The sequence below is a fragment of the Myotis daubentonii genome, chromosome 2, assembly GCF_963259705.1.
Source record: "Myotis daubentonii chromosome 2, mMyoDau2.1, whole genome shotgun sequence".
NCBI classification, from domain to species: Eukaryota; Metazoa; Chordata; class Mammalia; order Chiroptera; family Vespertilionidae; genus Myotis; species Myotis daubentonii.
The window spans coordinates 136252183-136275861 of record NC_081841.1 but is presented as its reverse complement, the minus strand read 5'-3'; the positions used below and the strand labels follow the sequence as shown (position 1 = coordinate 136275861).

Here is a 23679-nt window from a genome sequence, read left to right as displayed (position 1 = left end):
CAACCTGTGGGTCGTGACCCCTTTGGGGGTCGAATGACCCTTTCACAGGGGTCGCCTAAGACCATCGGAAAACACATATATAATTACATATTGTTTTTGTGATTAATCACTATGCTTTAATTATGTTCAATTTGTAACAATGAAATTGGGGGTCACCACAACATGAGGAACTATATTAAAGGGTCGAGGCATTAGGAAGGTTGAGAACCACTGTGCTAGATGCTTCATATAATAGTACTTCCCACACACAGAAATCTCTAGTAGTTTGATGTCTTTGTGGGCTACTATACCCACAGCCAACACCCTTTTTGTTTAAAAGAGAAGAAAAGAGGTGGCACCACCAGCCACTAAAAATAATAGAAAAGTGGATACTTGCTCCTCCAGTTCCTTCTCAGCAAGCATGGGCATATGATTCAGTCTGGCCAATGAGAAGAAAGCAGGCAAGTAGCAGTTCTAAGAAGGCTTGCATTTAACTGATAAAGAGGTCACTGGCTGGCATGACCCCGTTCCTCCCTTCTTCCTGCCTTGCCTTTTAAGGCTCAGAGAGGTTACAATAAACAACTCCTCCAAACAGTGCAGTCAGCAAGTGGCAGAGCCAGAGTCAAGTCACCCTCCCACCCCCAGCAATTGCCCAGTTCCTTAGGAGCCAAGTTCTTTAGTGCTAAAATGTTACCTCAATGATAAGTACCAAACAACACACATTTCATCAATGCAATCCTTTATATAACAGCAAAATATAAAAACAGCACAGCACTCTCCAGTAGGAAAAGGCCTGTCCCATGCCCCACCCATGCAAAGAAAATCTTCCCAGAATCACCTTTCTCTCTTGTTGGAGTAACCACATTTACGGCCAGCTAACACTCTGAAATCAATGAGCATGGCTTGTGCTCTGTGACTGATGAAAGATCTTTTATTATCTAAGGTACATCTTTTATGTGCCTCCCAATTACTTGTTTTATTTAGAAAACACACACACTGTACAGTAAAATCAAGAAAAAGGAAAACAGAAAAATGTTCACTACTTTTACCCCTAGAACATTGATCTTGCCTTAGCCAGAGAAAGTACATAAATTAATGGATCTGTTCATATATTGCATTTTTATTACTGCAAATAATTTCTCCCAAGCCTCCATTAAAATTTTTAAAGAAATATTTGAAGAACATAGATGTGGTGCAATTAGGAACCCTCACATACCTTGGACCAGATCTCAGCAAAATCAGAACTCAAATCTCAGGTCTTTCTGTCTCCACAGCTGGCTTTAGGACTTCAGAAATCCTTAGTTCAGAAAGGTGAATGGAGTAACCACACAGCTGGTAAGAAAAAGAACTAAATCCAGCCCCCAGAGCTTGGTCCAAATGTGCTGATCGCCTGCTCTGAGTATGCACATCCCAGAAGTGATGTACAGAAGAAAGACACTGCTGCCCTCAAGGCCCCTGAGTCCCTGTGACCAATTGCAAGATTTAATTCAACTTAGCTGAAATCAGAGACACTATCAGTAATAGAAAAAAATTTAAAAAGAAATCTCATGTGCCTCTTAAGATATCCCAAATTTTTTTAAAAAGCTTATAATTTGACAAAATCTTCAAATACAAATGATCCCAATAAAAATAACCAAAGTGATAATGGCTACAATGGTAACACTTATTGTGCACTTACTATGTACTATTTTAAATGCTTTCCAAATTTTAATATACAAAAGGAGCATTACAGTCTATTCTTATCCTAATTTTACAGGTGAGTAAAAGGGAAAGCTTAAAGAATTACATAATAACTTGCCCAAATTTACACATTTATAATCACTTTTAGTTCAAAAGATCCTGCCGCTGTCCTATAAATAGTTCCTTAAAAAGGGGATAACAACTCCCGTGGGGAGTGGGGAGGGGGGAAGAGAGGGAGAGAGAGAGAGAGAGAGAGAGAGAGAGAGAGAGTTTTATGTGTCTCTACAAGTTTGTTTGCTTTAAATATCATAAAATTTAATCAACATCAGGAAAGAAAGTTAGGAGCTGGAAGCAGAGAGAAATGCTATTTGCCATTTCTTGTAAATAAGTAAATCAATAAGGTGAAGAACAGGAAGATTTTAAACAAAAGTTTCTAAGACTTTATGCTTTAAGTAATCTTTATTTGAAGAAATTACTGGGGTAAAAATACAGTATTATTCAAAGAGCAATTAAATTTAGCCTATAGTGTCACTGAGTCTAAGGTCATTTCAACAAAAAGGATTTTCAAAGTAATAGAAGCAGAACTTAAGGTACAAAGACCCAAGAGGTTCCATACAATAGAATCAAAGACCTACTTGGCCCAGTTTTCAAGAAGAAGAAAGCATAGACCTCATTCCCCGAGATTCCACTGGGATTGGATGCCTTTACTTAATTAACTACTCATCCATGACACTATCTAAAAAATGCTGACCCTGCAGCTTTGTGCACATAACTTGCTGTAGCCTCAACAACTCTATTTATTGGAATATCCATTTCCTTGTCTAATAGAGCCCAGAGTTTATATTCTATTTCCTCCTGTATGCTACAGCAGTGTTTCTGGGATATTTGTGTCCAATCATATATAGTCTAAAGCAAAGGAAAATACAAGCAGAAAAGAAAAAGGAAGAAAGATTCATTTCACTGTCTTTTAAAATAAAAAAATGTACAGTTATGTAGAAAAAAATCACCTATAAAAATTAACTCAAATCCTTCTTTATTTATTGATAATGAAAAATTGCTGCCATAGAAACTGATTTAAATATATGCATGGTCTTGTCGCAGCAAGTCTCCCCATCCTATTACCAGGTTCTTGTAAGCAAGGGTTAGATTCAGAAACCTAGTCTCTTACATGGGCTGCCAAGGCCTGAGGTGGGTGTACAGTGCTGGCTGGGAATGAGCTGAGAGGATATGCTAAGGATGATGGTCAGTTTAGTCTGAGGACCCAGTCCAGTGCCCTGCCCATGGTAGGTGCTGCATGAATGAGTGGGAGTTACCAGAAATAATGTCAACATTTTCCAATTACTGCCATGAACACTAATTTAGAATAGCTTTGACATAATTTGCAATTGTTCATTTATTTTCCCCCTTTAGAATGCTACTATTTTTAAAGTTTTGCATATGATAATACTTAGCCAGAAGTAAATACTTAACCCGATCTATACTAATAAAGCCCTTAACATTTTATATACAATCTGAATACATATTGCCTAAAAATAAAATTTATATATATATATATATATATATATATATATATATATATATATATATACACACACACACACACACACACACACACACATAGTGACATTTGGTGTAAAAGCTGGTCTCCTCAGATAGTGCTGTTTTCTACATGGTAGCAGGAATAGAGATTTACACATCAGAAGGAGGCAGGCACCTTAACATTTATCTTCCATCATCCCATCTGCTGAAATACATCAACTTTTCTTTCCCTTTCTCCTTACCTCTGCGGTCATGGCAGTCTTCATAGAATATAGTAGCCACTTATTTTTAAGAGCATAGAACATAATAATCTTTTGTTCATTGTACTTTCTCATTCCATTCCTATTGCAAAGCTTTAAAGTTGTTTGTCAAATCTAAAATTTCTTTCCTACTTTTCATTGGGGAGATTGATTAAATTGCCAAAAATAGACTCCCAAACTGCCATAGCTCTTCTAGTCATCTTAATTAATTGTAATTACTTTTTAAATGTTCAGTTACTGATTTCTGTAAAACTGAGGGCATCACACAGGTGAGCTGTCATTATTTCTTCATTCCAGCACTGGTCATAGATAGAAAGGTAACCGTCCAGTATTCCCTGTCGTCTTTCATATTTTCAACCCTGATTAGTATGAGTGTGGCTGGGAAATAATTGAGTTAATTTTATTTTGAAAGCTGCAAGGCATCTTACTCTGGGACTTTAAGCCAGCCCTTGCTTCTCCCTAGATAGCTCTGTGTATGCCTGCAATAATAAATTGGAGCAGATTTTTTACTTTTCCATTAGCATCTAGCAATTTATGAACTTTTGATATCCATGGAATGATTTTTAAAGAATGATTTTAATTCCCCAATGTACCTAGATAACTAGAGAAATAACAGACAATAAATGAGTACTTTAGAAAGGAATTTAACTAAGAAATTAAAGCTTCACCCAAGCTGAAAGTAATCAAGAAAACTCTATAATGGTCCTGAGATGACTTCAATATCAGCTTGGAATAACTTGTTTCATCTAGGTCACACAACTATCCTATGATGCAACAGGCATTATGGCAATTTGTAGATGAGGATACTGAAGCTGCAGTTCAATACAGATCCAGCTACATCTAAAGCCTTGTCCATAGCACTGCACCAACTCCCATGGAGCACTGGGGCCTCTAGCTCTCTGACATTTACAATACCAGGTGGGTCCTTATATCCAGTTTAAACCTAAAAAAAAATCTCATTCGAAGTTCTTATCTATTATCCAAGTCATTTGGGTTCAATTTGTTACTGACTACATATAGATAGGCAATGATAGATCTTCAATATTTAACCATAAACATAAATAAAGACTTAACATATTTAGGAAATTAACTGAAAAATCAAATATAAAGAAACTTTTACATCACATAGTAATTTTCCCATAAGATTTTTCCTGGAAGTTTATTGTGTATAAGTTTCCATCAGTATCACCATTATCAAAAGCATAAAATTCTTACTTTTGTTAATCCTGTACCTAAAGCTGATCAAAGAGACAACCAACTTATGCCTTCTGAACACTTTATGTAAATAATTTTTAATTAAAATATCAGTTAGTTACCAATTCGTTAGATATTCTGAACTCATAGTAATTGAGTATTTAAGCAGTAAGTCTGGCTGAATCACCATCCTAAAAATATTGAGCAGAACTCACTAAGTGAAGAGAATTAGAAATGGATATTTTTCTCAAACAAAATTCAGATTTTATCAACTCACTGATACAATTATGTATATATAAGACAAACACCTTTTATGGGTCAAAAAGAATGTAGCTAATTATGCATTCATTTCTAATAGCTAGTTTTACTACATGCCTTGTGACAGCTTTTGTCCCAGACAGTCTTTTCAAGGATGCTTATAAAGCAAACAGCCTGGAAAGATAGAGAGAGTCTCTGTGCTTTCTGACCAGGATAATGAAGGGTAGGGAAGCTTGTCAGCAGCCCTTTATAAGCCTGGTGACTTCCTAGACCAGTGATGGCGAACCTATGACACACGTGTCAGAGGTGACACGCGAACTCATTTTTTTGGTTGATTTTTTTTGTTAAATGGCATTTAAATATATAAAATACATATCAAAAATATAAATCTTTTTTATACTATGGTTTCAAATATCAAAAAATTTCTATATGTGACACGGCACAGGAGTTAAGTTAGGGTTTTTCAAAATGCTGACATGCCGAGCTCAAAAGGTTCGCCATCACTGCCCTAGACTCTTTGTTCCTCAGCTGTGACACAGACCTGCTGTGTGTGAAACACCCACCTGGACCTGCTCTGCATTGCCCTGTGGGGGTGGGGAGCAAGGGACACCCCCGATATAAGCATGAAGCTCATGCTGCCTGCTGTGTCATGAGGAAAAAGTCCTTTGTGTCCGACCCAGGAGTTTCGGGTCTTCGGCCAATATGTATGAGACCGTGGTTGGCTGACTTATTAGCTTACAGGCAGGGTAAAATCTCAAAGCCTTCACTGCTCTTGAAATTATGTATGATTGATTATTTGCATAAGGATTTGCAGAGGCTCACTAACTCCAAAAGGAGTGTCTGTGCCTCTCTATAAAGCCTGGAGCTCCCAGCTGCCACTTGTGCTTACACAATTACCAGGCAAAACCACTGAAGAACACCACATTCCTACAAGGCATTCTTGGGATTGCCTGGCTACCCTACAGCTACTAAAATGAAAGGGTGGACAGCAGTAACCAGAATTTATACCGAAATTCCCAATCATTATTTGATCCTCCCCTGGAGGCACAGAGGAACAGGATTTGTATTCTCTCTTCACAGAGGTTCAGTGGCTCGAAGTGGCTTGACCCAAACTCTACACTGGTAACCGAGGAAGCACACATAAACTCAGGGCTTTGAACCCTTGTCTCTGCGTGCTTGCTCTTTCTATTTCATGAAACCCAGAAGCCCAACAGATGGTTCAGCAAGTTGTTTGGTACAGAATGTCTCCCTCACCAACCCCTCCCAGGAAATGCCTGTGGGCTGTGTGATTCTGCTTCCTCCTGAGCACAGATATATCTTCACATCTCCTCCCTCCCCGCCCCCCGCCCCGCACCCAACCAACCCACCCCCCCTGCCCCAGCAAGCTCCTTGGCACCCAACCTGGTCCACTCTCCGGCTCCCTCAGCCACTCTATAATTGGCCCCATTGGAGCTCCAGTGGTGCAATCGGTTAGCGCGCGGTACTTATAATTGGCCCCAGGAAAAGTGGGGAGAAGGGAGGTATAGTGCTTAGGAAGCAGAGTCTAGAGCCAGATGGTCTGGGGTTTTGAATCCTAGCTCAGTCACTTATTAGTTATGTGATATTAGACAATTTATTTAACCTCTCTGTGCCTTAGTTTCACCATCTGTAAAATGGGAATAAATAACAGTACCTCTATTACAAGATAGTTGTAAAGATCACATGAATTAAACAATTTCTCCAAAGAAGCCTGTATTCAATAAATGTTATCTGTCACCATTATCACCACTACTGTAGCTGCTCCAAGTCCCCTTTGGACACAATGATCCATTTTGGTTAGTAGCCCAATTTCTGATTGTCAGGCCTGGTTCTAAATTCAGGTAAACTTTTCCAGGGTCCCCAAACATAATCCTACAAAACAACAATCTAGTCTGGCCTACTCTGCCACCAGAAACAATATGTCAAGGAGAATATGACACTCTCCACAAATATTTCTTGTTGAATGAATAAATGAATTGGGAACTTGGTCTTTCATGATACATATTCTGGAAGAGAAATGATGCTCTAAGCTGGACCATCCCTCCACTCCTTTTGTGAGTAAGTTCATCTGTTTGGCAGAATAATGACATCTCCACACCACCCTCCACCCTCAAGTTGTCGACATTCTATTCCCTGGAACCTGTATGTTACTTTACATGGCAAAAAGGACTTTACAGACATGATTAACATTAAGGACAATGAGATGGGAGATCTCCCTAAATTACGCAAGTAATTTAAGATCAACCTAAACACGATTCCTTAAAAGCCAAGAACTTTGCTATAGAGAATCGAAGAGATGGCAGCACACCCCATCCCCATTGCTGGCTTTGAAGATGAAGGGATTATGTGTGTGGCCTCTAGAAGCTGAAAAAGACAAGAAAATGGGTTTCCTCTGGAGCCTCCAGATAGGAATGCAGCCAGCTGACACCCTGCTTTTATCAGACTGAGACCTACCTGTATGGGAATTCTAACCTCCAGAACTTTAAAATAATATGTCTGTATTATTTAAGTTGCTAAATTTGTAGTAACTTATTACTATAACAACAGAAAACTAATATAGTCCCTTTGGTTTCTCCTACTAGGAAAAGACCACAACCCAATACCTGGGCATGATCCTGTGAGACTGAGCAACAGAAAAGCACATATTAACTCACTAATTCATTCATTCATTGATTCACTCAGTGAATTCATTGAGCACTTGCAAATAGGCCAGATACTGTTCTATGTGTTACAAAAAACAACAGTAAACCAGAGGGTTGTGGTTGGCTCCTGTTTCCATGGAGTTTACATTCCAGAGGAAAGAGAGAGAGACAAAACCAATAATTTTTTTAAAATCACTTGAAAGAGTAATGTGCTATGAGGAAAATAAAACAGGATGATGGGATAGAGAATGCACAGCGCAGAGTTGGAGGAAGAAAACCCTGGACTGGGTTGGGAGAAAGCTGAGAATGACTTTGGAACTAAAATCATGAAAGTACAAAGAGTTAGGAAGGCAAAGATCACAGTGAGCTCCTGAGCCACTAACCCATGGCTGACCTGGCTCTCTTAAGGGTACTTCAGGAGATGAAATATCTACTTTGAGAAAGTGACACGTGTTGCTCCGAGGAAACGTACACCCTGGGAATTGCTATACTCATTTCCTGTCCTCACCCTTCGCAAGCATTACTTTTAAGGCTTTATTTTTAACATATTTATGAGCACTGTAAAGACAGCATTATACCATGGTCCCTCTATGTCATTCTCAGTGAGCGCAGTTTGTGTTCTCCTTATCTGAATGTGGATGTGGTTAGGGTCCTCCCAGAGATGGCCAGATCGCTGCTATTATGATGGGTTTCCCTATGGCTGGCTGCTGCATGTAACAGCAATATTGATTCCAGGACCAAAGCCATTGCTCACGGTCACATCGAGCCTCTGTAGACCACACTGGTGCCCCTGCACACTTAATTATGACCCTCCTCCCCAAAAAATCAAAGTATGTTCATGGTGAGAAAATGTATCAAATTCTCCTGTCCTATCATGTAGGAAGGATGGCTTTTGACGTCTGAGGCATACATACACAGAACAGGCCACCTGCTTGACTGACCACAGTGTGCTACTCTGACATCTGTGGAGATAGTGAAAACATCTCTAATTTTGATTAAGGTTATCATAATTATTTCTCAAATTATTCCTTTCAGAAGTTCATTTTAAAGATAGAACCAGATTGTCCAAGTAATCTGTGCTAGCCCAGAGGCCCCATACACACACACACACACACACACACACACACACACACACACACACACCCTGGAGTACTGTGCAGGACCTTGCACTCTCTGGGAAGGGTTTCTCCTGCATCCACCTTCCCATGTGAGAAGGTGATTAAGTTGAGACACACAAAACAGTTCCAGTTCTACGCACTTCTATTGTTTTATATGTCAATAGAATGAACTTACAAATGGACTTACTATTGAGAAAGCTTTTGTGCTGGGGGAGTGGGGTGCTGAGTTAATACTGGATGGCAATAATTCATTGGGTTTTAGAGCCAGAATACCTGAGTTTGATTTCTAGCTCTACCAGATGATAATATATGACCTTGAATAGAACATATCTCTGATGAGGCATCAATCCTTTTATTCTCTATACATTGAGGTCAAAAGCAACAAGCTTTCTGACTGTTTCATAGGGTTCTCACAATTACAAAATGAGACACACTTTGTGAACAAAAACCTCCCGGGCACCTCACTCCTGTGCTACAAATACGCTATGTTTATGGTGATAGCCCAAGCCCCAGTTCTCTCCCCCCAGTGACTCCCTCCAGGCTGGCCTGATGGTCGGGGAAATGGGTGTCCCCCACAGGAATAGACCCAGGGCCTGGTGCTTGACGGCCCTCTTTTCCTCTCTATTGCTCTTCCTCTGCCCCACTGACCTTTATCACTGTTATATACAAGTCACAATCAACCCTCTGACAACATTATCTGGACAAATAACTTCCTCTAGAGCACCAACCTCAAGGCCCAGGCCTCAGCAAAACCATGTACACTCTTGGTCCTTCCTCTTTGCACAAAGGGCCACCAGGAAACAATTGTTAGGCATCTCCAACCAGTTCTTTGCAGGGGTCAGCAAACTCTATCTGTTAAGTGCAAGATAATAATAAACATTTTAGGCTTAATAGGCCTAAATATTATATCTCTGTGGCACAGTTTTCTTTGATTGCTTTTTATCATGTTTTAAAAATGTGTAGACAATTCTTAGCCTTTGTTTCTTACAAAAAACAGGCCACAGGCTGGATCTGTCCCAAAGGCTAGTTTGCTGACCCCGGCTTTATGCCATGACCCTAGTTTATGCCACAATGTACTTGTTTTGCGTGTGTGAGGAGGAGTCTGTTTTGGGTGAGAGGGGTTGAGGGGAAGCTAGTTAGATCAGGGGAGGTACCTGGAACCACTGCTCCCTCAGGCACCCAGGCCAGACCCTGTCCCTCCGTCTCGTCTCCTCTCCGGCAGATTTCTTCACTCATGGCTTTCTTTCGGGGACCCCATCACTTCCCTCCATCCAGACTCTTTGGAAAAATCCTAAGTTCTGTCTTCCTCATACATCTCCAGACCACCCCAGCTTCTGTGGGAGAGATCAGTACACGTCTGAACTCCAAACATGAGCCAGGCTCAAGTTCTGGCACCTGGGCCCCTGATCTCTATGTAAATCAAGCATGAAGCATCTACATTCCTAAACATTCTATGACAGTTAGAAGCCGTGCTGCCCACAATCCAGCCTGGAAAAAATGCATCTCTGATCCACCCAGAGTATTTTATAATTTATTAGCTGCTATATTTATCATCAAAAAAACAGGAGGAGGAGGAAGGGTATGGAGGGAGAGGAGAGAGGATGAAGAGGGGAGAGGAAGAAAGGGGAAGAGAAGCTACGGCAAAATATTTTGCCTACATGTTATTATTATTGCAAAACTATTTTCACCAGATACTTATATCAGATTCATCGAACACTGTCACATAATTCAAAAGCAAAAGCAAGATTCCCCACCATTCATAGTTTCTAAAGGAGAGTGAGTAGATTTGTTCTTTCTTTTGATATTTTCCCTTTTTAATAGAACACTTCACTTTGTTTCTTCTTGAATTTTCCATATGTACCATGAGTCAAGGCCTTTACAAGCTTACAGGGTGCCCAGCTACAAATTACTAAATGACGTCCCCTCAGCCAGCAAATGAGTTAGAAAATGGTGCCCCTTCAGCTCTGTGTCTCAGCAGTGTGACCACAGAAGGTGCCTTTGCTGGGAGAGGAGAGCCTTGGGAGGTCGGCCACCTCGTGGCCTGGCAGATGCAGCTGTGCCCGCGGACATGGGTAGCAGAGCAGAGCGAAAATGGATTCTCAGCCCCACTCATGTTCTTCACCAGGCTTCACAACACACAGGCACCCTGGGTTTGGATGGATGTCTACTTCAGCAGAGAATGGTGAACCCCCAAAGGTCTAAGTACTGCAAGATGACTTTCTTCAATTGTGGGAAGGAAGGTTTGGAAAGCCTCGTTTGGGACTGATAGAAGAGGAAAGAAGCTGAAAAGCCAGGAGGAGGGTGACAAGGTTCCAACTGTCCGAAGGGGAAAGAACAGAAGCTGGGGTGGTCTGGAGATGTGTGAGGAAGACAAAATTTAAAGCTGCATGGGAGCTGCCAGGCAGAACCCAGCCACAGATGGGAGGGATTGAGGAGAAAAGGTCATGTGGAGTTAGGATGACTTGAGTTCCCGTATTTCAGTTGCCAAGACAACAGGCCTAAATGACAGCCAGAGAGGCTACAGAGTCTCTCTCTGGGATGCTCCTGCTGTCTGTTATGCAGGGCAGAGCTGACCTTCCCCCCTAAAAGCATAATATGCTATTCTGATATGTGAGGTGTGTTTACCAGCTAGCATGACTCGCACCTAATTGTACCAGGTTGCATTCATGCTTCAGACACACAAATTGTTCAGCATTGTTAATAGAGACAATATCTGCAACACCTAATCCAAATTCATTCATAGGACAGAGAAGTAAGAATGTTCTAGTCTTTAGCATTGGGCATAACTTCCTTAAACACGGAGAGCCCTTCAGCAGAGATCTACCCTTCCAGTAGAGAATGCACTACATATTTTTCTCTGGAAACAAAGATATTACATAAAACTTGATAATGTATATTCTTTCAAAGTATTAAATTTTAAAGCAGCCAAAATTACTAGTAACCAGGGAAAGTACCAGCTTATAAATTATGTTCTCAACAGATAGTATACATTGTGAATTTGCATGCATATCAAATGCAAATAACCAGAATAGCATAGCATTAAGGCTTCAATTTTATATGTGCAAAAGACAGTAAATTCTAACATTAAAATTCTTCCCAGAAAATATTAACTCCCCACATCCCATGTGATTGTCACACAGTCAGCGGATCAGGCTCACTGCACAGCTTGAGAGGCCAACAACCTGCACCCTGGCCCCCCCGCACCCCCCCTCCCCGTATGCTACCCACTCCCCAGGAAGAGCAGACAAAACCATTTGCTATCATGTGACACAGAATTATGGTGCTGATGTCACCTGGATTTTCAAACACTTTTTGTAATTTAATGATTTGACAGAAAAAAACAGTACCACTAAAACTGCCACCATTGAATCACTTACAGAATCTCTCTCCATTGTAAAGATTTCAACTTTGAAGAAACGGGACAGATAACCTGACTCAGCTCTTTCACTACAGTGAAAAAATGAGATATGTGATGATAAAACTTTGCCTGTCAACACGGTGGGCTATGGTGCCCAGCTAGGTGGTCCAACACTAGTCTCTTTATTGCTATAGAGGTATTTTGTAGATGTGATTTAACATCACCGATCTTTAGGTAAAGAAGATTACCCTGAATAATCTGAGTGGGCTTCATCCAGTCAGATGAAGGACATACAGTAAGAAAAACACCTGAGTTTGCAGGAGAAGGAATTTTGCCTCAAGACTGTAACATGGAAATCCAGCTGAAATTCATAGCCTGCTTGTCTGCCCTATGCATTTCCAACTTGCCACCTCCCACAATTGTATGAACCAATTCCTTAAAATAAATGTCTCAATACATATATACTATACACAGATATATACACACATATGTGCATATCTATTGACTATTTCTCTGGAAAACCCTGACTAATACAAGATTCCAGAGGATTTCCGGTTTAGAACTAACTAACCAAGTACACAATATTATAGTTGATCCAGGTGTGTGGTGAGTGCTGCTTGATTTTTATTCATGTAAAAATTGATGTATTTTTTGTTTAAAAAATTTTATTGAGATATAATTGACACATATCATTATATTAGTTTCAGGTGTACAACTTAATTATTCAATGTATGTATATATTGTGAAATGATCATCATAAAAATTCTGGTTATTATCCATCACTACACATAGTTACAAAATGATTTTTCTTATTAGAAAACTTTTAAGTCTACTCCCTTAGCACCTTTCAAATATATAATACTAGAGGCTTGATTCACGAATTTGTGCATGGGTGGGATCCCTCGGCCTGGCTGGCGATTGGGGCTGATCAGGGCCATCTTGCCCAGTCCCAATCGGGGCCGATGGGGGCCAGGCAGCCAGGGAAAGGGACTGCGGGAGGTTGGCCAGCCATGGGAGGTTGGCTGTGGGAGCGCACTGACCACCAGGGGGCAGCTCCTGCATTGAGCGTCTGTCCCCTGGTGGTCAGTGCACATCATAGTGACAGGTTGTTCCGGTCGTTCCACTGTTAGGGTCAATTAGCATATTATCCTTTTATGATATAGGATAGATTCATTTCAGAGAGGGAAGGAGAGGGAGAGAAAAATAGAAACATCAATGATGAGAGAGAATCATTGATCAACTGCCTCCTGCATGCCTCCCATACAGGGGATCAAGCCCACAACCCAGGTATATGCCTGACTGAGACTTGAACCATGACCTCCTGGTTCATAAGTCAATACTCCACCACTGAGCCAAGCCAGCTGGGTGAAGTTTGTATCTTTTGACCAACTCCATCCATTTCCATTTTTCTTTGTTTGTTTAAATAGCTCTACCACTATGGAGTACAAGATTTTCTTTCTCTTTTTTTTTTCCCCACAATATTTTTGTGTGGGTTTTTTTTGTTATTTGCTTTTTTCTTTTAGAGAGAGAGGAAAGGAGAGGGATCGAGATAAACATCGATGTGAGAGTGGAACATCTATCGGCTGCCTCCTGCACACCCTCTTCTGAGGATCTAACCCAAAACTCCCTCATGTGATCTTACGGGAATCAAACCAGCAACATTTTGGTGCATGGGACTACGCCCAACCCCAACTGAACCACACAGGCTAGGAAAATACAAGATTTTCTTAAAATTTTCTTTTCTGGTGCCATTTAAAGAATTTTCATGGTTTACTCTAAGAAAAATAAGGGTGAATTACATTTGTAAAAGATGAAAGACTCATGAAAATCTTTCTAGTGGTTGAATATCTACTCAGCCATGCCAGTTTGGGGTCTGACTTTGCTGTATCTTGATTGTGAATTCTCTGTCTTGGGGGATGAATCTGTCCTTTCATTTATGGCCTAAAAGTACAAATTATACTGTCAGACCTAATGAAGCAAATATCCAATTAAAGTGTAGATCAAACACTTGCACGAGTTTAATGCCACTCTGATGGCTCCTTCTCTGGCTCTTTTCTCCCTTGGCCTTCTCACAAAGCAGCTCACAGTATCTCCGTCCAAACCTCTTCCCTTCTCTGTGACATGAAATGCTTAGCCACACACACCGAGATCCAATGACTGTGTATACACAGACGATCCCCTGGCCCATACCTCCTTCTCTGACCACTAACTCTGATCTCATGCCTTTATATTACTGTCCTAGGGAATCCTGGGAGCCAGTGGAATGGAGGGAAGGGATGTAGCACATGCAACTGAGAAATGACCAACTTAGATTTCTGTCTTTTTCCAACTTTTCCATTTCCACTATTCCACCACTTGCAAGCTGGGGAGAGAACTGACCTATTCCAGAAGGCATTTAGTCATTTTCTGTATAATAAACTGGATAGCCTGCTCTTTTGTGGGGGGAGGGGCTACTAGGAATGGGGGGAGTTCTCCAAGGCAGCAATCTAGCTTTGACTAAAAGATATCTGTAACTTCTTTGTATTTTCTATCAATCCTGTTGCCAAGTCCAATCCCTTCTCCCTCTTCCTTCCTCCTCTTCAGTCCTTGCCATGTGCCAGCCTTCCTCCTCCTCAGAGTTACTTTATAAGTCACAGCAAGAATCATCTCCTCCAAATGTCATTTTGATCACGTCACTTGTTGTCAAATGCTCCAAATGTTTCTTCTTAAATTTCTACCCCGGATCTAAAAGTCCACCAGCTGACTCCCTTCTGTGTTTCCCTGACTCTCTCCCTCCTGGCGTGTGCCTGCTCCCTTGCTCACCCGTCTGCTGAGCCCGCACTGCTCTCCAGACTATAACAAACTCTTTTTCCCATTATTCCCCCTAACAGGTGCCTGCACTCCTTCAAATCTCCACTCAGAACAGATATCCCTTAACACAGAAAATGACCCTGTTCATTTTTCACTGGAAAAAGTAAACAACTGATGTGTTTCCTTGATCCAAATAACAAATTCACCGCGATTTCTCACGGTTCCTAATTCAGATCATAAAGCAGGATTCATCTACAGCTCACACCCAGGAAATCCTGGGGCAAAAAGTAGGTAATTACTTGAGTAAACACTACCTTAATTTCACTTGAAAGCACCCTATTTTTACCATTCTTAGTAAAGTCTCATATGAGGAACCTCCCCCCAATTTAACCTTTCCTCTTACAAATCCTTGTAAGCCTATCACACAAGTGTAATGCATGCATATCACAACACATTTCACATTGTGATTTATGCATGTTACATATAATTATGGACATATTTTTGGAAAGTTGTTTTTTAAATATTAAATAATCATTAAATGGATAAAGTAATACTTTGCTCCTTACGAAATTGTAAGAAGTCATTCTAGCACTTTTTGCAAGTATTTGCCATTATAATCAGGATTTTGGGCAAAAAGAATGCCAATGTTTTCAAGCATCACTAGAAAAAATATAACTTTTTTAAAATTAAGACTCTAAAGTTCACCTGCATTAATCAATTGCTAATGCAAACTGGGACTATTTTCTAGGATTTGAATGGCTTACCATCATCAACACATGTCACAAGCTTCATTCAAATTATTCAGTGCCTACCATGCATTACTCTGAACCTCGCAGAAGATAAAACAAGAATAGGCAATGAGAGTGAAAAACAAAAGGGAAAGTGAACCACAGAGATGAGACCTCAGGCTAACAGTATAAAACCCTTGAGGGGGTTTTAAGGACATATTAGAGGCCTGAAAAATGAGAACAAATCAACAGGCCGATTAACTGAGCGGTGAATTAAAGCACCATTATTTCCCATTTCAGCCTGAATACGGAGGGCACTAAAGGACCACTCTGTCCCCTCGGCAGAGGAGAGCTTTCTCTATGAATATTCCCAAGTGCCTCTCTTCTTTGCTAGTTGACTTAGTGAAAGAGCGACTGTCCATTTCCTAACTCTTCTCCCAAAACATTATTGCTAACTTCTCTAGGAGTATGTCAAAGGGACAGCAGGAAAATAATCAATTACAGATTCAAAACAGAAGCTACATTCCCCATTAATTTCAACTTCTTTTACTTACATTTAAAAAATGAAGTTTGCTATCTTTATATGAATTGTCCTTTTCTTTATCTTAATACTTAGGATAAAATAGTACAATACAACATGTAGGTAATTCATAAATAGCCTCCATGTAGACTATATTTTACAGTTGTATACATTTTATTATCTCATCTCATGAAAACAGAGCTGAAAGCAGCTCTCTCCAAAGCCTGGAATAAGCCGGTCAGAGAAAGACAAGTATCACATGATCTCACTCATATGTGGAATCTAATGAACAAAATAAACTGATGAACAAAATAGATCCAGAGACATAGAAGCATGGAACAGACTGTGGAATCTCAGAGGGAAGGCAGGGGAGGGTGAGTGGGTGGGAAGAAATCAATCAAAGAACGTGTATGCATAACCCATGGACACAGACAATAGGGTGGTGAAGGCCTGGGGTGGGGGTGGGGGCTGCAGTGGGGAGATGGTGCAGGGTGGAGGAGGTCAATGGGGAAAAAAGGGGACATTTGTAATACTCCCATCAATAAAGATAATTTTTTTAAAATGTAAAAATTAGAAAAAAAGAAAATAATAAAAATGTAAGAGAATACTACTAATAATAATAATAATAATTTTAAAAGGTCTAGAAAATCTAGTATGATCACACGGGAGACTTTTTAAAAAATTGTTTGTATTAATACCAATTTATTCAGTTGCAACTGTTAAATGACGGTAGTCCCAGAGGTTAACTGCTTTCACCTCTTTATATAATTATTTTGGACTCTGGTTCTACATCTGGAAATCACTGCTTCCCAACTGGTATCTACTGGCACATTCTGTGCTCTGAACTGGCTCCAGGTTTCTAGGAGGTATTGACACCCTCAGCCCCAGGGAACCCAGCCTGGGGTAGCTGGCACTTCTGGACAGGTCCCTCTCACCTAGAAGCCTTCTATTTGTATCGTCTCTACAGAAAAAATAATACAGTCCCCATTCTCCTGTGGGAGGGAAGAGAGGCATTTACCTGCGTGCATGCAGTTGGAAAGCAGATCTGAACTTTCAACCATGACTCCTAATTTTAATCCAAGGCGTTCTTGTTGCTGAAAATTCCTGAGCCTTGCCGAGTTCATCAGTGTAAACTGGGCTATTTCTTCCCTGCTCCGCCACATTGAAGTTCCACTTTCCCAGGCCAGCTCTAAGCTACTGCTTATCCAGCTATACCCCAGACTTCAAAGTGCTGTAGGTTGTTGCCTCATTTCTTTGTTCTTCTAGGTGTGTACCTTTTTTAAAAAAAATCCCTTAAACATGATTTTAATGGATTTTTGGGCATGGCCAGAAACTAAAAGATGTATTCACCTTTAACCTGAAACCAACAGTCACACTTCATCCTTTTAAACTGACATTGAAATGAGAATTACTCAATTTTTTTTCAACAGTAAAACAAGGCCCAATATTCAGGAGAAACAAGATCTGAGGAAAATAGCAATTGGAGGATTTAAGTGAAACAATTTAATAATTGCATGTCCTTATAATCTAGTGTATCTCATTGCCCTAACAATGCACAGGGCATTATAGGAAGTAAAACTATGTCCTTATTTCAGAACAGCCTCTAAGAATTCTCAAATTGATAATTAACCTAAAAAGGAGTATTCAGAGGGAAAAAACCACTAGGCAAAACAGTGAAATGTTAAGAGGCACATTCATGGAGAAAAAATGGCTAAAACTCAGTTTTCAAAAATAAATGGTACAGACATTTCTTCTGCAGAGTTTGCATAATGTGTATTAGATATAAAATTATCAATTGATTGAGGAATAAAATTTATTTTATGCAGACTAAGGTTGCTGGCATATGATTAATAAAAAAGCCCTCCTGCTTACAATACAGCTGCTTTAAGTCAATATTCTCTCTTTTTTCCTCCCCATAGTGGGTCATTAAGATTTTGAAAAAAATGTTTTTAAATACCAGTTTAGTTCACTACAAACTTGTGAAGAAATAAAATAAAATGTTGTATTTTTCAGTGATCTCAGGTTTTTATGCTATATTCCTATAGAGACTGAAAACGCCATCACTATTGAAATAACTGCAGGTAAAACAACGTTGTTATTGTGCACCTGCAACTCTATAGTCCCTAACACCATTTAACCACTAAAATGATTATCTTCATAACATGGTTTTTTATAATGCACAGTTTTAAGAAATCTACTATTACCTTAGGCAAAACTGACTCTAAATTGGATAGATATAAATATGAAAGGCAGAATTCCAAGGAGAATATTGTGCCTGTTCAAAAAATGGGATGGTACAATGCAGAGACAAACCTGTCTGCCCCAGCAGGTCCAGGTAGGAGGCTGGTGGGAGTTCAGTGTGGATGGGCAGTGGGAGGCGTCTGAATGCAGAAGCTCTTCAAAGCCATCTAGTGGGGAATGAATTCAAAAGAACAATGAGCCTATAACTTTGTAGACAAAGAGGAGACACTGACGTTTTCTGAATAGGGAATAATTTCATCAAAATGATGCTTCAAAAATGTAATCTGCCAGAACAGGGCAGCAAGCTTAGTGCCCCCCTCCCCCCAAAAAAACACAACAGTTCAGACCCTAAATAATGCAAAGATCCACGGTCATACAATGCTGTCCTGGATTGCCCAGCAGTAGAAATGTGAGGGAAGTCACTTCAGAGATCAGTGAAATTGCATAATCTACATTTATGATACTGTTAGATAGGCAAGTAAAAGGAAGGACGTGAATTAGCACCGACAAAAGGACGTACACTGTAGGTGTTCTTAAACTCAATCCATGCTACCCTTCAGTTTTTTAATTCAAAAAATATCTACTGAATATCTACCATGTGCACAGCATATAGTCTTTTTTTCATCATTCATCTCATTATCTTATAAGCTAAATATAAAAAAATCCAGTGAATTGATTTCACAGACTGATTGATGTTCTTCTGTAAGAACAACAGATTGATTTTTTTATAGACAGCAATACTAATTCTTCCATTATGTCCTTCTCTTTCTGTGTGCATAGTCCAATCGACTTCAGGGCCAACTCAATACAAAGAGCAGAAGAAAAGCATTAAGAGAACAAGGTCCATTAGGCCCAATATTGCCTCAATTACTTTAATTCCATTATTCCTGTTCATATTACTTTTTTAATCAATATCCCCTTTCAGTTTACCCTTTTCAAAATCACAACTAATAGGATTATGGTCTTTTGAGCTCAGTGGCAATAGACTTTCATAAATATATTTCTGAATCTGTGGTTATCTCCAGATCTGCAACTGAGAAGTCTTAAATTGAATCAAGTTTTCCAGAGGCCATCTCAGGTAAAGAAGCAGAGCACTGCAATGCAATGTAGGTGTTTTTACCTGTTATGTCATTTGTCACTCACTGTCCAGACCGGTCACATGTGGCTTAATGGCTTTCTAAGTTTCTTCCCTCCATGTCTGAGCCTTAGGGCAGTTTAAATAGTTTTCAAAGTGAACCTCCTTTCTGTACACAGCCCTTCTTTTTATTTAATATAATCCTTCTACCTTCACAGACAGTTATTCTGTCCTGCAAGAGTTCCATCTGGACGTTGCATTAACCACCGCCTCTTTCATGTGGCAATCCCTCCATTCCACCTCTGTAACAGCCTTGCAAATCAAAGGAACTCTGTCTCCCTCCATTGTTTTAACAAACAGCAATGCAGTATGTCTACTCTATGCAAGAAGCTGCACTTTTAGCAGAAACAGGATGCATAACAGGTAGCTAGCCCTCCCCTTCAACACGTGGCAGTCCTTCCATGGGTGTTACAAAATAACGTGTGATATAAAGAAGCATGTGGAGAGTGTGAATGTGAAGAGGCCACTTAAAGTTCTTCTGGAAGTCAGACAGGGTAAAAGTACTTATGAGTGGAGAAAAGTTTCATAACGGAAATGCATTTGAGTGAGATCTTGAAGGATGGGAAAATGGAAAGCTAAGGGGGAAAAGAACTGTGTGTGAGAAACAAAGCAGGACACTCTAGCTTGAGGAAAGAAAAAACCTCTGAGATCTTCACGTGTTAAGTTAGTAAAGAAGGCCTGACTTCCTTTTAGCAGCAGCAAGACCTGGGAGGAACTAGGCAGAAAACAAGCAGTCTTGAACACAGTCGGGCTGCTGGCAGCATGCAAGATGAACCGATTGTGAACCTGGCAACTGCAATCTGTAGACATGAGATAAAAAGGGAGACTCAACAACACGTAAGGGGGCTTCCAAGATTTGATTCCTCTTCCCTCCCCCACAGAGCCTCTTCCAGCCCAACATCCTCCTCCAACTGCATGCTCCAGTATCATCCCAACATCAAGATGTACACAAATACACCCAGATCCCTCCTGCCTCCCTGCCAAGACGCCTACCCTCTATATCCTTTGAAATGTTCTTTGTCCACCACACTGAGTCACCTGGCAATGTCCTATTCCTTCCGATCTCCACTCAAGTGCCATCTTCTCTATAAAGCGTTTCCTGACTCCCCCAAGCCAACACAGTTGTTCTTCTTCCTCTGTGTAAAGAATACTTAATATATAGCTCATCACTGCAACCATTTTTGCACAATCACCTCCCACCTTTAAAATATAACATCCTCAATGTTATCTCCAGAGCCATTTTTAGTACATGTGAGAAGGATAATACATGAATGAATGGATGAATGAATGAACAAATAATAATAAAAAAAGAACGCACAAATGAAGAAACTGTATGGTAGAACAAACGAAAAAAAAAGGAAAGAAAAACCTGGTCATAGATGAACAGGAAAAGGGAAGTAAAAATATGAAAGCATTATAGAAACTTGACACAGAATTCAGTGATAACTAAATATAGAGGAAGTAAGAGATGGAGGAGAATGCAAGCTTCTGAGCTCTCTGCCAGAAGCCCACTGCTCATCTTCATTAATTCTATATTATCAGTTTAAAACCACTGAACATAAGCCCTGTCCAGGTAGTTCAGTTGGTTAGAACCTCATCCTGATAACGCCAGGGTTTGATCTTTGGTCAGGCACATGCAAGAGTAAATCAATGAATGCATGGATAGGTGGAAAAACAAATCAATGTTTCTCTCTTTCTCCTTTCCTCTCTCCCTAAAATCAATAAATATATTTTTTTAAAGCACTGAACATAAACACATGGGTTTTAAGGAAACAAAGAAGAAACCATCAAGAGATAGAAGCAGAAGAAGACCCCAGAGAGAACAAACACCAAGATTCTTGGAGAACACAAAACAAAAGTGGGCAACAACACATTAGTTTTCAAGGCATTAGAGGTTTTAGTTTTGGTTAGTTTTCTCTTTAATAGTAGAGAAGTATTAGTTACACATAAAATAGCCTACTTATTAAGATGATATTTATTAGACTGTTATGATTGTAGTAGTGCACACTTTAGAGTACTTAGCAGGATATTTAAGGACCATTTAAGAACTGGAATGCAATTGATCACTTAACTCTGCATATAATTTTCAAAGAACTATTCCACCATAGCTCTGGTTTGGTCATAAATTAATTGTTTCATTTTTAATAAAGCCCTAGACATTCTCACAAACCAAACAAGGAGATTCACATGGAAAGTTACAGAAGACCTCTAAGAGAGGGTAGTAAGCTCTTGAACAAAATGGCAAAGAAAAGTAAGCAGTGGAGGCACGGGGGTGAAGCCATATATCTGTATATGGCATTTGGTAGAATTGCACTTTGGTGCATCACACACTCCGTAAATGTGTCACTTGATTTATCGATTTTTTTAGGACTAATGTTGGCATGGAAAATGAATTTTTATTTTCATATTCATTTTCTACTACCTGCCATCATCTTATAAATTCAGTGCTGTCTAGACCAATGGTATTAATTGGCAATACGACAGCCTGAAGTCCCACCCCCAGGAATAAGAAAGCTCCTGTGGGGTTGGGAAGCCTGTAAGTCAATTATTCCAGCCCACCTGCTGTTCAGCCTCCGGGAGGCCAGGGCCTGAACTACACAGTCAATATCTAGACTTTAGTCTGTCTACACTAACCCAGGGACTCTAATGAACTCACCAGGTTCTTAAAGATGCTAGCTTCACTTCCAGAAGGAAATCTGCCACTGGCCTTTGCCTTCTCTCAGGAGAAGGCTTCCTTTTGGAATAATAAAGTAATTATTTCTTGGAAGTCAGAGTAGACATTTTCTTAAATCTTTCCCCTTACAGAAAATAAGGGTTTTCTAAATGAACATCTCTAAAGAATGGGTCATTCAAGTGCTACCTTGAGATCAGTATCCTCATCTTTTATCAACACTCAAATCTAAACATTCAAAAGATATAACTTCTAATAATTTTGCACTAAAGAAGCATAGAGCAGAGCGAAGATGCCACTACAGTAGATCTGTTTCAGGACAGCATTTATAGATTAGAGCCAGGGAACAAAACGTTAAATTTAATAAGTGCAAAGCGATGCAGCTGGAAAGAAAGAATGGCCTGCCTAAGTGTGATTTAAATGGCATTGAATTAGCTGGAAAGATATCTTGATGTACTGATAGAGCAGCATGTAAATTGGCAATTCAGCCTGAGATGCCAACAGAAAAAGCATGTCTTGCTCCCACAGAGGGAGGGCTATATTTTATAAAAATGCTACTGATTACTGCTTTTTTAAAAACCTTATCACATTTTAATGTTGTTTCACTTGGACTATCCTGAAAATAAGAGTTTACTGAGGACAAAGGTCAGCATAATCCCTAGGCTCACCTCTAGTCACTGCACTTTGCTTTTAAAATAAAATTTTACCATGGCCATTGTAGCCTTTGCCATTCAACCAATAATTCACCAACAGGTACTGTGTTAATTTCCTTAGGGGAAACCAAAAGAAATTAAGTCTCCTTTCCTGGTACAGACAGTGTGATGGGCTGAATTGTGTACTCCAAAAAGATGTTGAAGTCCTAATTTTTCACAGATGTAAATGTGACTTTATTTAGAAATTGAATCTTTGCAGATGGTCCAGTTATGATGAGATCATTACAACGGTCCCTGATCCAATATAACAGGTGGCCTTATAAAAAGCGGAAATTCGAACACAGAGACAGACAGACATAAAAGGAATTCTATGTGAAGATACAGGGAAAAGGTGGTCATCTAAGACCAGGAATACTGAGGCTGTCAGCAGAGAGGAGAAGGCGTGGAATGGATTTTCCCTCACAGTTCCTCAAAGGAACCAACCCCGCTAACACGTTGGTCTAGACTCCAGAACCATGAGCTAAGTGTCTGATCTTTAAGCCACCCAGTTCATGCTACTTTGCAATAGTCACCAGATTAGGTCACAAAAGAAGTGAGACCAATGACAAAACTGCCATGGTCAACAGAACTCCTTAGGTGGATCTAGCTACAGATGCTTTAGCTCAGTTAATGGGGCCAGGTCCAGTCGCTGGACCACAGATCACCACCTTCTACATCAGTTCAATCAAAGAAAACAATGGTTCATGTTCTTTACAAAGGCTGACCCAATGGGGACTGTTTAATCCTCTAAAAAATGATTAGAAAGAAACAGAAGCAATAAAGGTTAATGGAAAATTAATCCTGGTGACCTACTTGGGCAAATCAAAGTTGTAAGAGATGCGTTTATTTAGAAAGA

The 23679-nt window shown here is 39.9% G+C and overlaps 1 protein-coding gene across 3 annotated transcripts in view; it reads right to left on the bottom strand.

Annotated features, from left to right (window-relative positions):
• The window catches only part of ENOX1 (ecto-NOX disulfide-thiol exchanger 1), a 611845-nt gene that overhangs the window by 463385 nt on the left and 124781 nt on the right, over positions 1-23679 (bottom strand). Inside the window, exon 3 of one of the 3 annotated variants that reach the window (XM_059684703.1) lies at positions 18398-18492. The exons of the other annotated variants lie outside the window; for them this stretch is intronic. The gene's annotated coding sequence lies outside the window, so the exon portion shown is untranslated. The remainder of the gene's footprint in view (positions 1-18397; positions 18493-23679) is intronic. 3 annotated transcript variants of the gene reach the window in all.